The sequence below is a fragment of the Bubalus kerabau genome, chromosome 10 (assembly GCF_029407905.1).
Source record: "Bubalus kerabau isolate K-KA32 ecotype Philippines breed swamp buffalo chromosome 10, PCC_UOA_SB_1v2, whole genome shotgun sequence".
NCBI classification, from domain to species: Eukaryota; Metazoa; Chordata; class Mammalia; order Artiodactyla; family Bovidae; genus Bubalus; species Bubalus kerabau.
The window spans coordinates 62,004,077-62,017,277 of record NC_073633.1 but is presented as its reverse complement, the minus strand read 5'-3'; positions in this window follow the sequence as shown (position 1 = coordinate 62,017,277).

Genomic DNA, 13,201 nt, shown 5'->3' with positions numbered 1-13,201 from the left:
ACCTTTGCCTTCTTTAAGGAGACTTCCTAAGAAGCTGAGTACTCCACTCTGCCACCTTACTCATCCCAACGCATGAGGTCAGATATCTGGTCAGATATCTATCATGTCTGGCAGAAGATTGAACCAGGAGACCTCAAGAGCCTCTGATTCTGGTCCCTATTGCCTCAGAGCTCAAGACATCACACATGGGTCACACTGGGGTTGTGGAAATGCATGGCTGAGATCCCAGCCCACACAAGTGGTACTGTCTATGGCTCTGGAAAGCCTCTGATGCTACTATGCTTTGGTACCACTTGTGCCTCTTGACTTTCTGGTGAACTGTGATTCTTTCTGTTTCTAGGGCAAATGGAGAACCTGGAGAATTATTGCCTGGTAAGCAGTCAGCAAAGAAACCAGGTTCAGAAATAGCTTAGTGCTTCCAAGAATGGTGGAAAAAAATGTCCTGGCCAGGGAAATAGGTTAAGGTCACTATGTGGGTTTCTAGCATTTCTTGCTGCAGGGTTGGAGGCCTATAGAATCAGGAAGGTTTTGCAGGCTCAGTGGTGGCTTTAGTGATAGGAGTGGTGTGAATGCTCAGACCTTGACTCTAGGTTTATAAAAAGCAAGTTTATTGGCTTCTGAAACTGTATCTGCTTGTGGAAACTGATTAAGCATAGGCAAAACATCCCTAAGATCAGCAACCTTCTGTCAGAACACAGTGCAGACAGAGTTTTGGGGAGAGTTTGCTGGTTTTCTCCTAGAACTCACTGCAGAGCATTGGGAAGGTGTGAGGCTTACTTGAGGATTCCACATCAGCAAGTCAGAAAGGGACTGTGCTTTAGGGAGCTTGTTAAGAAAAAAGTGGTGATCTATGCCACATTAGGTTCTCTGTGGGAGAACCTGAGGTGGGAACATAAGAGAACTCAGTGGTTCCTGAGACTCCACATGTGGAAAGATGGAGTTGGAACCAGAAATCATAGGGTTGCCCAGGTGATGGGGCCACACAGCCTGGGGTTATCATTGAAATATGGGGATCCAAATGAAGTACTGTTCCTCCAGAGGTCCTCAGGAAAGAGTGTGTCCCAGGAAAAGCCACACTCTGCCAGTAAACAGTCATGTGCTTCTCATAAAAGGAGACCAACATACAGCAGAGGCCATAGCTTCAGATGAAAACAGGCTGGGGAGGATTGTAAGGTGAGGCAAGGGAGGTGCCTAGGGTACAAGTTTATGGGGGCTTTCCCTCTCAAGGTTGGGCAAGTGCAAGGTTGATGTCTCCCTGGCCTCACCTGAGTCCTGAGCCTGTGAATCAGAGTAGACCATAGATTTTCTCTCTCCGATTCTCTCCTGGTCCAATGCAGAGCTGGAGCTTCAGGGAGGGAGGATGGGCCTTGATAACAAATGCATTTCCTTCTTCCAGGAATCATAGTTTCTAGTCTGTATAGACTAGAGCTTTAAATTGAGGGCACAGTTTTAAACTGTCTTGGATTATATTTAAACAACTGAAAGCGTCTGAATAATTGTGAAATTAGGTTAAGATGTCAAGGGAGGCATTGTTAAATAAAGAATAGACTATTTATATCACACAACTGAAATGATGATATTAAAAAAAGAAACTTTGTATAACAAGTTACTGAGAGAGTACTTACATAAGCCAGTGCCTCTGAAGAGGAAGGAAAGGGAAGGCAGAATGGAAAAGGGGTTGAGGAGGGAGTCTTGACATTATTCACTCTTGAAAGTTAGTGGTTCTATGAAGGGACTGGATGACTGACAGGCCTCAGCACAAATCCTGGCTCCATTACTATAGCTGTGAGATTTGGGCAAAGCATTCAAATCTTTTCATGACTTGTGAACATGAATAAGAATAATACAGACTCTTATTCCACAGTACTGTCATGAGGATAAAGTGACAGGGTAAATAAAGGACTTGGAATTATGCTTAGCACATAGAAGGGTTAAGTGTTCGCTGTTTCCCTTGGCTTTGCCTATTTTCACTGAAGGATGTAGCTTTCACAGGTACATGTACGAGTGTTTGTGGGAGGATGTGTGTTGGAAAGTAAACTGACTGAGAGGTAATTTTATAAAATGCAAGTCTGGGTGAGGAGGAACTAAAGACAGAAGCAACATCAACATGCTGTCAGTCTGTAGAAATATAATCTAACTTTATAAAGTCAAGAAGCATTTGAACTGTATGCTGAAATATCAGTGTTGCTTGTGAAACCTTACAGAGGATATGTTGGGCACATAAGAGGATGTGTTACTCTCTTTGGTGGCAGTAACTCTGTGGATCTATGGATAATGTATAGACAAAATGAATAAGTAGTTTTTAAGATGATTGGGCATAAGTATGGAGGTTAGAAATAAGACTAGTTCTTATGGAAATATCTGATGCATAGAGCAGGAATCATAGCTTTGAAGTTGATACTGTGAAAAGCAACCTTATTCTATCAAGTTGCTGTCAAGGAGACTGTCAGGATAAATTCCTGGGCCTAGTGTCCTAAACAAATGCTCCTTATGGTATTTTTGAAATGTGCATGTGTCTATAAAATAATAGGTTTTCTTTGTGCTTTGCCAGATTTCTGGAAGAACATATCTCCTCCATTTTAGCAATCGTGTTTGCTTTTTGTAAGTAAAGGAAAAAATTAAAAGAAACTAGCCAAAGGCATCGTAATAATATTGAGAATATTAGAAGGAATTACCACAAATACAGAGGTGACTGATGAATCACATTTTGACTTGATATCATATAATGAAAGACAAATCATTTTGTTTACAGTAATAGAGAAATGAGTTTCTTTATCTTTATGTATTTTATCCTATATTTTCCTCTCCCAACATTTTTTGAGGGGAGAAAGTTGTTATTATATTGGTATTTCTTGGAAAACAAATACTTTTCTTATTATCACAATAATCGCTTTTGTGCTGCGCTATCAGTAGATGGTTTTTACCAATGGATATTTCATTTTAAGCTCTTTGTTTAGACATTTTAAATCCAGTCTTAAATGTCTGTTTGAAACTGGTAATGGAAGGTTTGAGTTTTAGTCCTTTGAAAAAAAAAAAAGTCTTGAAATTCTCTAAGATCATCAGTTCAGTTCAGTTCAGTTCAGTCGCTGAGTCATGTCCAACTCTTTGCAACCCCATTAATCACAGCATGCAAGGCCTCCCTGTGCATCACCAACTCCCGGAGGTCACTCAGACTCACGTCCATAGAGTCAGTGATGCCATCCAGCCATCTCATCCTCTGTCACCCCCTTCTCCTTCTGCCCCCAATCCCTCCCAGCATCAGGGTCTTTTCCAATGAGTCAACTCTTCGCATGAAGTGGCCAAAGTATTGCAGTTTCAGCCTTAGCATCATTCCTTCCAAAGAACACCCAGGACTGATCTCCTTTACAATGGACTGGTTGGATTTCCTTGCAGTCCAAGGGACTCTCAAGGGTCTTCTCCAACACCACAGTCAAAAGCATCAATTCTTTGGCACTCAGCTTTCTTCACAGTCCAACTCTCACATCCATACATGACCACTGGAAAAACCATAGCCTTGACTAAACAGACCTTTATTGGCAAAGTAATGTCTTTGCTTTTTAATATGCTGTCTAGGTTGATCGTAACTTTCCTTCCAAAGACTAAGCGTCTTTTAATTTCATGGGTGCAGTCACCACCTGCAGTGATTTTGGAGCCCCCCCAAAAATAGTCAGCCACTGTTTTCACTGTTTCCCCATCTATTTGCCACGAAGTGATGGGACCGGATGCCATGATCTTCATTTTCTGAATGTTGAGCTTTAAGCCAACTTTTTCACTCTCCTCTTTTACTTTCATCTGGAAGCTTTTTAGTTCCTCTTCACTTTCTGCCATAAGGGTGGTGTCATCTGCATAGCTGAGATTATTGATATTTCTCCTGGCGATCTTGATTCCAGCTTGTGATTCCTCCAGCCCAGCGTTTCTCATGATGTACTCTGCATATAAGTTAAATAAGCAGGGGGACAATATACAGCCTTGACGTACTCCTTTTCCTATTTGGAACCAGTCTGTTGTTCCATGTCCAGTTCTACCTGTTGCTTCCTGACCTGCATACAAATTTCTCAAGAGGCAGGTCAGGTGGTCTGGTATTCCCATCTCTTTCAGAATTTTCCGCAGTTTCTTGTGATCCATACAGTCAAAGGCTTTGGCACAGTCAATAAAGCAGAAATAGATGTTTTTCTGGAACTCTCTTGCTTTTTCCATGATCCAGTGGATGTTGGCAATTTGATCTCTGGTTCCTCTGCCTTTTCTAAAACCAGCTTGAACATCTGGAAGTTCACAGTTCACGTATTGCTGAAGCCTGGCTTGAAGAATTTTGAGCATTACTTTACTAGCGTGTGAGATGAGTGCAATTGTGCAGTAGTTTGAGCATTCTTTGGAATTGCCTTTCTTTGAGATTGGAATGAAAAGTGACCTTTTCCAGTCCTGTGGCCACTGCTGAGTTTTCCAAATTTGCTGGCATATTGAGTGCAGCACTTTCACAGCATCATCTTTCAGGATTTGAAATAGCTCAACTGGAATTCCATCACCTCCACTAGGTTTGTTTGTAGTAATGCTTCCTAAGGCCCACTTGACTTCACATTCCAGGATGTCTGGGTCTAGGTGAGTGATCACACCATCATGATTATCTGGGTGGCAAAGATATTTTTTGTACAGTTCTTCTGTGTATTCTTGCACCTCTTCTTAATATCTTCTGCTTCTGTTAGGTCCATACATTTTCTGTCCTTTATCGAGCCCATCTTTGCATGAAGTGTTCCCTTGGTATCTCTAATTTTCTTGAAGAGATCTCTAGTCTTTCCCATTCTGTTGTTTTCCTCTATTTCTTCGCACTGAATACTGAGGAAGGCTTTCTTATCTCTCCTTGCTATTCTTTGGAACTCTGCATTCAGATGCTTATATCTTTCCTTTTCTGCTTTGTTTTTCACTTCTCTTCTTTTCACAGCTATTTGTAAGGCCTCTTCAGACTGCCATTTTTCTTTTTTGCATTTCTTTTCCATGGGGATAGTTTTGATCCCTATCTCCTGTACAGTATCATGAACCTCAGTCCATAGTTCATCAGACACTCTATCAGATCTAGTCTCTTAAATCTATTTCTCACTCCACTGTATAATCATAAGGGGTTTTATTTAGATCATACCTGAATGGTCTAATGGTTTTCTCCACTTTCTTCAATTTAAGTCTGAATTTGGCAATAAAGAGTTCTTGATCCGAGCCACAGTCAGCTCCTGGTCTTGTTTTTGCTAACTGTATAGAGCTTCTCCATCTTTGACTGCAAAGTTTCAGTGTTGACCATCTGGTGATGTCCATGTGTCGAGTCTTCTCTTGTGTTATTGGAAGACAGTGTTTGCAATGAGCAGTGTATTCTCTTAGCAAAACTCTATTAGCCTTTGCCCTTCTTCATTCCGTACTCCAAGGCCAAATTTGCCTGTTACTCCAGGTGTTTCTTGACTTCCTACTTTTGCATTCCAGTCCCCTATAATGAAAATGACAACCTTTTTGGGTGTTAGTTCTAAAAGGTCTTGTTGGTCTTCATAGAACCGTTCAATTTCAGCTTCTTCAGCGTTACTGGTTGGGGCATAGGCTTGGATTACCATGATATTGAATGGTTTGCCTTGGAAACGAACAGAGATCATTCTGTCATTTTTGAGATTGCATCCAAGTACTGCATTTCGGACTCTTTTGTTGACCATGATGGCCACTCCATTTCTTCTAAGGGATTCCTGCCCACAGTAGTAGATACAATGGTCATCTGAGTTAAATTCACCCATTCCAGTCCATTTTAGTTCACTGATTCCCAGAATGTCGACGTTCACTCTTGCCATCTCCTGTTTGACCACTTCCAATTTGCCTTGATTCATGGATCTGACACTCCAGGTTCCTATGCAATATTGCTCTTTACAGCATCGGACCTTGCTTCTATCACCAGTCCCATCCACAGCTGGGTATTGTTTTTGCTTTGGCTCCATCCCTTCCTTCTTTCTGGAGTTATTTCTCCACTGATCTCCAGTAGCATATTGGGCACCTACCGACCTGGGGAGTTCCTCTTTTAGTATCCTATCATTTTGCCTTTTCATACTGTTCATGGGGTTCTCAAGGCAAGAATACTGAAGTGGTTTGCCATTCCCTTCTCCAGTGGACCACAGTCTGTCAGACCTCTCCTCCATGACCCATCTGTCTTGGGTGGCCCCACATGGCCTGGCTTAGTTTCTTTGAGTTAGACAAGGCTGTGGTCTGTGTAATCAGATTGGCTAGTTTTCTGTGATTATGGTTTCAGTGTGTCTGCTCTCTGATGCCCTCTCACAACACCTACGGTCTTATTTGGGTTTCTCTTACCTTGGACATTGGGTGTCTCTTCATGGCTGCTCCAGCAAAGCACAGCTGCTGCTCCTTACCTTGAATGAGGTCGCCCCTCCTGACCTTGAACATGGAGTAGCTCCTCTCGGCCCTCCTGCACCTGGGGCAGCCACCTCTGTTTGGATGTGGGGTAGCTCCTCTCGGCCACTGCCCCTGACCTCAGACGTGGGGTGGCTCCTCTCGGCCACTGCCCCTGATGTCAGACATGGGATAGCGCCTCTCGGCCACTCTATAGTCATATTAGAACATTAAAATGAGAGTTCATTAAAATGCATTTGAAGCAAAAAGTTAATATTCATATCAAGTAAGATTTGTTGGTTATTTTTTTTAAGTAAGGTAATATAAGGTAGACACATTGGTTCAGATTTAGCTGGAAAGTGAATCATGCCTATTTTTCCAACATAAAATTCCCCTATTTCATTGAAATTAAAAATTTTATGGTTTAATATATTCAATATTTCCTAGATTACCAATAGCAATTATAATGAGACAAGCTGTGTATATTTTATGTATGTACATGTGTTAAGTGAATTAACACCAAAATCAAAATCAAGTGAGACAAACAGAGTATCTAGCAAATTCATGAGTGATACTGAAAGCTCTCTCTATACTGTTTATTTCCTTGAATATGATTGCCAGTGGGACCTTTTGGCTTAGTACACAAACAGAGGAGAGGAGGAAGAGAAGTGCTGGCATTTTACACAGTTTATCTTCCATTATTGTATTTAACTTTTAAAAGGACATCAGAATCCTTTGGGAATACTATCATAGCCTGAAATTCTGCTACCAATTTCACATTTTTTCAAGTTGATTTAGTGATAAAATTTAATGTGTCTTAAAATAATACTGAAAACTTACAAGGACAAACATTCCTTGATAAATGAAAGAGATACAATCCTGAAAGAGAATGTCTAACTCTTTAAAAACACCATTATTTTAGTAACTAGATGTGATTTCTGTTATACAATTCCAGAAATCAGGGACAGAAGGCATCTTGTTTAGAATTAGTAGGTTTATGTATAGGGAAGAGGTTATGTTTGCTGGGGTAGGGGAAGAAAAGGAGTATAGATGAGGACTGAGGGAAGAGAAGAGATTCTTCTAATATGTGACTTAATAGCTTAGTCTTAATAGTCAGTCTTAATAGTTTGGAGCCAACATGGTCTCCCACATTCCTCCTGCTCAGCAAACATCTTCCTTCAATTCATATATTAATTCATGCCTTGTGGCTCCAATGTACTCCTGGGAAAAAAGAGTAACATGGAAAGAAATGTTGCAAACATTTATTCATTTACATACCTCAGTCTAGTTAAACAGGGAGAATACCTCAGACACCAAGTGGGTGTTTTCCTACCTGCCAATGAAAATTTAATTCCAGAACAGAACAAAAACACCTCAAGGTTTCTCACATGGATCTCTCAGTCTATTTTTTTTTTTTAAACCAACTTCTCAGAAACTTTCTCCGCAACAGGTCCAAATGTGTTTCTTCTCATTTTTGTAAGGTTGAACTGAAAATATTCTTACTTTCTCTTCAAACTCTAATTCCCTTCTTTCAAATCAATCCTAACACTAACTATCAGTGGTCAGAAAACTGATGGGCATAAACATATAGGTTAATGCTAGTGTTTAAAATCACACTTGTAAATAAGAACAGACTTTCTTGGATGCCATGTCTTGAAGTAGTCACTGACATCTTGACTATGGCCTTTGTACAGTCTGGATTTTGGTTTGATAAAATTTATCAAATAAATTATATAAATAATATTAAATAAATAATAAATTACTAAAATATCTGGCTAGATCAACTACGAAGCATATAAATATACTACAGATGATAATACTCAAGAATATATGATATTTCAGTCCTATTACAACTATCCTATTATTTCAAGCACATGGATTGAGATGCTCTGGGCTGTTAGAATCAGTTAATGAAATCAGGCAGATTAGCAGGCTTAGCTGCTTGTGGCATAATCATCAAAGTTGTTGTAAAAACTCTACTAGTCCACAGAAGGCCTGTTTTCCACATTCTGCATCTCTTGATATAAATATATCATATTTTGCAGAATGTAGTCTTCTCTTAGTAGAAAACTTTATGACTAGAACTCATTAAATGAGTCTTTCATGCTGAGTGTACTTCAGGGGGAAAGACTTCTTCCTAACAGGATAATTTAAATCTTATATGACTACTGGACTCAGATATGTTTTGAAACACTTAGAGAAATGAACTCTTCAGGAATGAAGCACTCTGGCTTATCTGAAGGTGTGTTTTACCTCTTTAAGGAAAAAATAAGTCTTCCACTCACTCTTAACAGGAGGCATATTAATTTGCTGGACATTCTATAAAGATTTCATGCTAGCTCTCCTTTAAATAAGACCTCACGAAAAATAAATGCAGAAAGGCAAAATGGTTGTCTGAAGAGGCCTTACAAATAGCTGAGAAAATAAGAGAAGGGAAAGGCAAAGGAGAAAAGGAAAGATATACCCATCCAAATGCAGAGTTCCAAAGAATAGCAAGGAGAGATAAGAAAGCTTTCCTCAGTGATCAATGCAAAGAAATAGAGGAAAACAACAGAATGGGAAAGACTAGAGATCTCTTCGAGAAAATTAGAGATACCAAGAGGACATTCCATGCAAAGATGGGCTCAATAAAGGACAGAATTGGTATGGACCTAACAGAAGCTGAAGATATTAAGAGGTGGCAAGAATACACAGAAGAACTGTACAAAAAAGATCTTCATGACCAGATAACCACGATGGTGTGATCACTCACCTAGAGCTAGACATCCTGGAATGTGAAGTCAAGTGGGCCTTAGGAAGCATTACTACAAACAAAGCTAGTGGAGGTGTTGAAATTCCAGTTGAGCTATTTCAAATCCTGAAAGATGATGCTGTGAAAGTGCTGCACTCAATATGCCAGCAAATTTGGAAAACTCAGCAGTGGCCACAGGACTGGAAAAGGTCAGTTTTCATTCCAATCCCAAAGAAAGGCAATGCCAAAGAATGTTCAAACTACTACACAATTGCAGTCATCCCATACACTTGCAAAGCAATGCTCAAAATTCTAGCAAAACTTCAACAGTATGTGAACCAAGAACTTCCCAATGTTCAAGCTGGTTCTAGAAAAGGCAGAGGAACCAGAAATCAAATGCCAACATCTGTTGGATCATTGGAAGAAACAAGAGAGTTCCAGAAAAACATCTCTGCTTTATTGACTGAGCCAAAGCCTTTGACTGCATGGATGACAACAAACTGTGGAAAATTCTTCAAGAAATGGGACTAGACCACCTTACCTGCCTCCTGAGAAATTTGTATGAAGGTCAAGAAGCAACAGCTAGAGCCAGACATGGAACAATGAAGTGGTTCCAAATTGGTAAAGAAGTACATCAAGGCCATATATTGTCACCTGTTTATTTAACTTACATGCAAAATACATCATGCAAAATGCTGGGCTAGATGAAGCACAAGCTGGAATCAAGATTGTCAGGAGAAATATCAATAACCTCAAATATGCAGATGATACCACCCTTATGGCAGAAAGTGAAGAGGAACTAAAGAGCCTCTTGATGAAAGTGAAAGAGGAGAGTGAAAAACACTGGCTTAAAACTCAACATTCAAAAAACAAAAATCATGGCATCTGGTCCCATCACTTCATGGCAAATAGATGGGAAACAATGCAATCAGTTACAGACTTTATGTTTTTGGGCTCCAAAATCACTGCAGACAGTGACTATGGCCATGAAATAAAAGACACTTGCTCCTTGGAAGAAAAGCCATGACCTACCTAGACAGTATATTAAAATGCAGGGACATTACTTTGCCAACAAAGGTCCATCTAGTCAAAGCTATGGTTTTTCCAGTAGTTATGCATGGATGTGAGAGTTGGACTATAAAGAAAGCTCAGCACTGAAGAATTGATGCTTTTGAACTGTGGTGTTGGAGAATACTCTTGAGAGTCCCTTGGACTGAAAAGAGATCCAACCAGTCAATCCTAAAGGGAATCAGTCCTGAATATTCATTGGAAGGACTGATGCTGAAGCTGAAACTCCAATACTTTGGCCACCTGATGCAAAGAGCTGACTTATTTGATAGGACTCTGATACTGGGAAAGATTGAAGGCAGGAAAAGAAGGGGACAACAGAATGAAATGGTTAGATGGCATCACCAAGTCGATGGACATGAGTTTGAGCAAGCTCCAGGAGTTGGTGATGGACAGGGAAGCCTGGCATGCTGCATTCTGTGGGATCAAAAAGAGTCGGACATGACTGAGCAACTGAACTGACTGAACCTGTGTGTCAGATGGTAAAGAATCTGCCTGCTATGCAAGAGACCCGAGTTCAATCACTAGGTCAGAAAGATCCCCTGGAGAAGGAAATGGCAACCCATTCCATATTCTGGCTGGAGAATTTCATGGACAGAGGAGTCTGGCAGTGTGCAGTCCATAAGGTCACACAGAGCGGGACGCGAGTGAAGCGACTTAGCACGCTCCTTTCAATGCATGAATATTACTATTTGTTCTTTTTTATATTGTGGAAAAGCTGCAGAAATTTTTCACTTCTGTGGACTTTGCATTGGCCATTGATGCAGAATTAGCTGTATAAACTCTTAGAGAGGTTATCAGCTATGAATGATCATACAGATTTCTGTTTTTAAACCTCTATCAGAATCATTGCCTGCAGGAATGAACTTTTGAAAGACTATCAATATTAAGTTTTTAAAACATGGTTGCATTTTAGTTGCTATTCCTTTAAATTTGTATTTAATGATGATTTATTTCTTACCTTAATAAACAAAATTTACAATTCACATTAGCATAATATAGGCTTTTAACAGTCCTGCAGTAAAGAAACCCACTAAATTCTGTTTATCCCAGTGCTTCCCATGCTATAGACTATGGAAGACTTTCAGTTCTTTTGACTCATGTTTATGTGTATATTCAAGAGAAATGGATGTTTCATAAAACCCAATGAGGAAATTAAACTGATTGTTAATTTTTAAAAATTTAACATGTGTGATGTCTTCCATCTGAATGTCATAATACCAGTTTTGTTTGAAGTTGACATCTTAATGAACAATATAGCACATTTGCACTACAAATCCTCAAAAGAATATTCTCTTTGAAATTTGCCTCCTATACGAAAAACACAAAAGAAATTATTTTTAGATAAGACATATCTCTAAGTATTCTGTTTTATATTAGATTATTCCCTTATATCATAGCACTATATTACTAAGCAAATCTAACTACTCTATGAATATCAATTATTTAATCCTCAAAGCACCATTTTAAGGTAGCTGTTATCCCATTTCAGAGATGAAGAATCAAAACAGTGAGTTTAAGTAACTCACTCAAGTAAACACAGTGGATGATAAAGCCAGGTTTTGACTCTGTGCAGCTAAAGAATAGTCAGTGTGCCTCTCTAGTAAACTGTTGCTGGTGCTCCTGGTCTTTCCTCCAGATTGATAAAGTTTCCACTCATCTTTTTCTCTTTCCCACATTTACATTAATCTGAGTCTCTGAGATTGGGAGGAATAAGTCATCCATTTTCTGGCATAAGAGGAAGGCGATTAGTGAGTGGAACTCAGCACAGGTTTCCCATCTCTCACTTTGATGGATAATTTCTTTCTTATCCATTTTTACCCCTGGGGCTTAAATATGGATTATGTTCAGCCTCTTGATATTCAATTAGCCAGAGAGGCAGGGAGGCTGAGTGTTTGAGAATAAGACTCACTGAACTAAGTTCTGTTTCTTGATCTGCCACTTAGAAGTGGATGACCCAAGACAAGCCACTTTTCATCTCTGAGCCTAGTTCACTCATCTTTAAAATAAGAGGATTGAACTGATTCAAATGTATTCTTTTTAATGGCTGAGTAATACTCCATTGTGTATATGTACCACTGCTTTCTTATCCATTCATCTGTTGATGGACATATAGGTTGCTTCCATGTCCTGGCTATTATAAACATTGGGGTACACGTGTCTCTTTCAATTCTGGTTTCCTTGGTGTGTATGTCCAGCAGTGGGATTGCTGGGTCATAAGGCAGTTCTATTTCCAGTTTTCTAGGGAATCGCCACACTGTTCTCCATAGTGGCTGTACTAGTTTGCATTTCCACCAACAGTGTAAGAGGGTTCCCTTTTCTCCACACCCTCTCCAGCATTTATTGCTTGTAGACTTTTGGATCGCAGCCATTCTGACTGGCGTGAAATGGTACCTCATTGTGGTTTTGATTTGCATTTCTCTGATAATGAGCGATGTTGAGCATCTTTTCATGTGTTTGAAAGCTGTGGTACATATACACAATGAAGTATTACTCAGCCACTAAAAAGAATACATTTGAATCAGTTCTAATGAGGTGGATGAAACTGGAGCCTATTATACAGAGTGAAGTAAGCCAGAAAGAAAAACACCAATATAGTATACTAATGCATATCTATGGAATTTAGAAAGATGGTAATGATAACCCTGTATGCGAGACAGCAAAAGAGACACAGATATATAGAACAGTCTTTTGGACTCTGTGGGAGAGGGAGAGGGAAAGGGTGGGATGATTTGGGAGAATGGCATTGAAACATGTATAATATCATATGTGAAATGAATCACCAGTCCAAGTTTGATGCATGATACTGGTTGCTTGGGGCTGGTGCACTGGGACAACCCAGAGGGATGGTATGGGGAGGGAGGTGGGAGGGGGGTTTGGGATGGGGAACACGTGTACACCCATGGCAGAGTCATGTTGATGTATGGCAAAACCAATACAATATTGTAAAGCAAGTAACCTCCAATTAAAATAAATAAATTTATATTTTAAAAAATTAAAAAATAAATACATTAAATACAAAAAAAGAAAAAATAA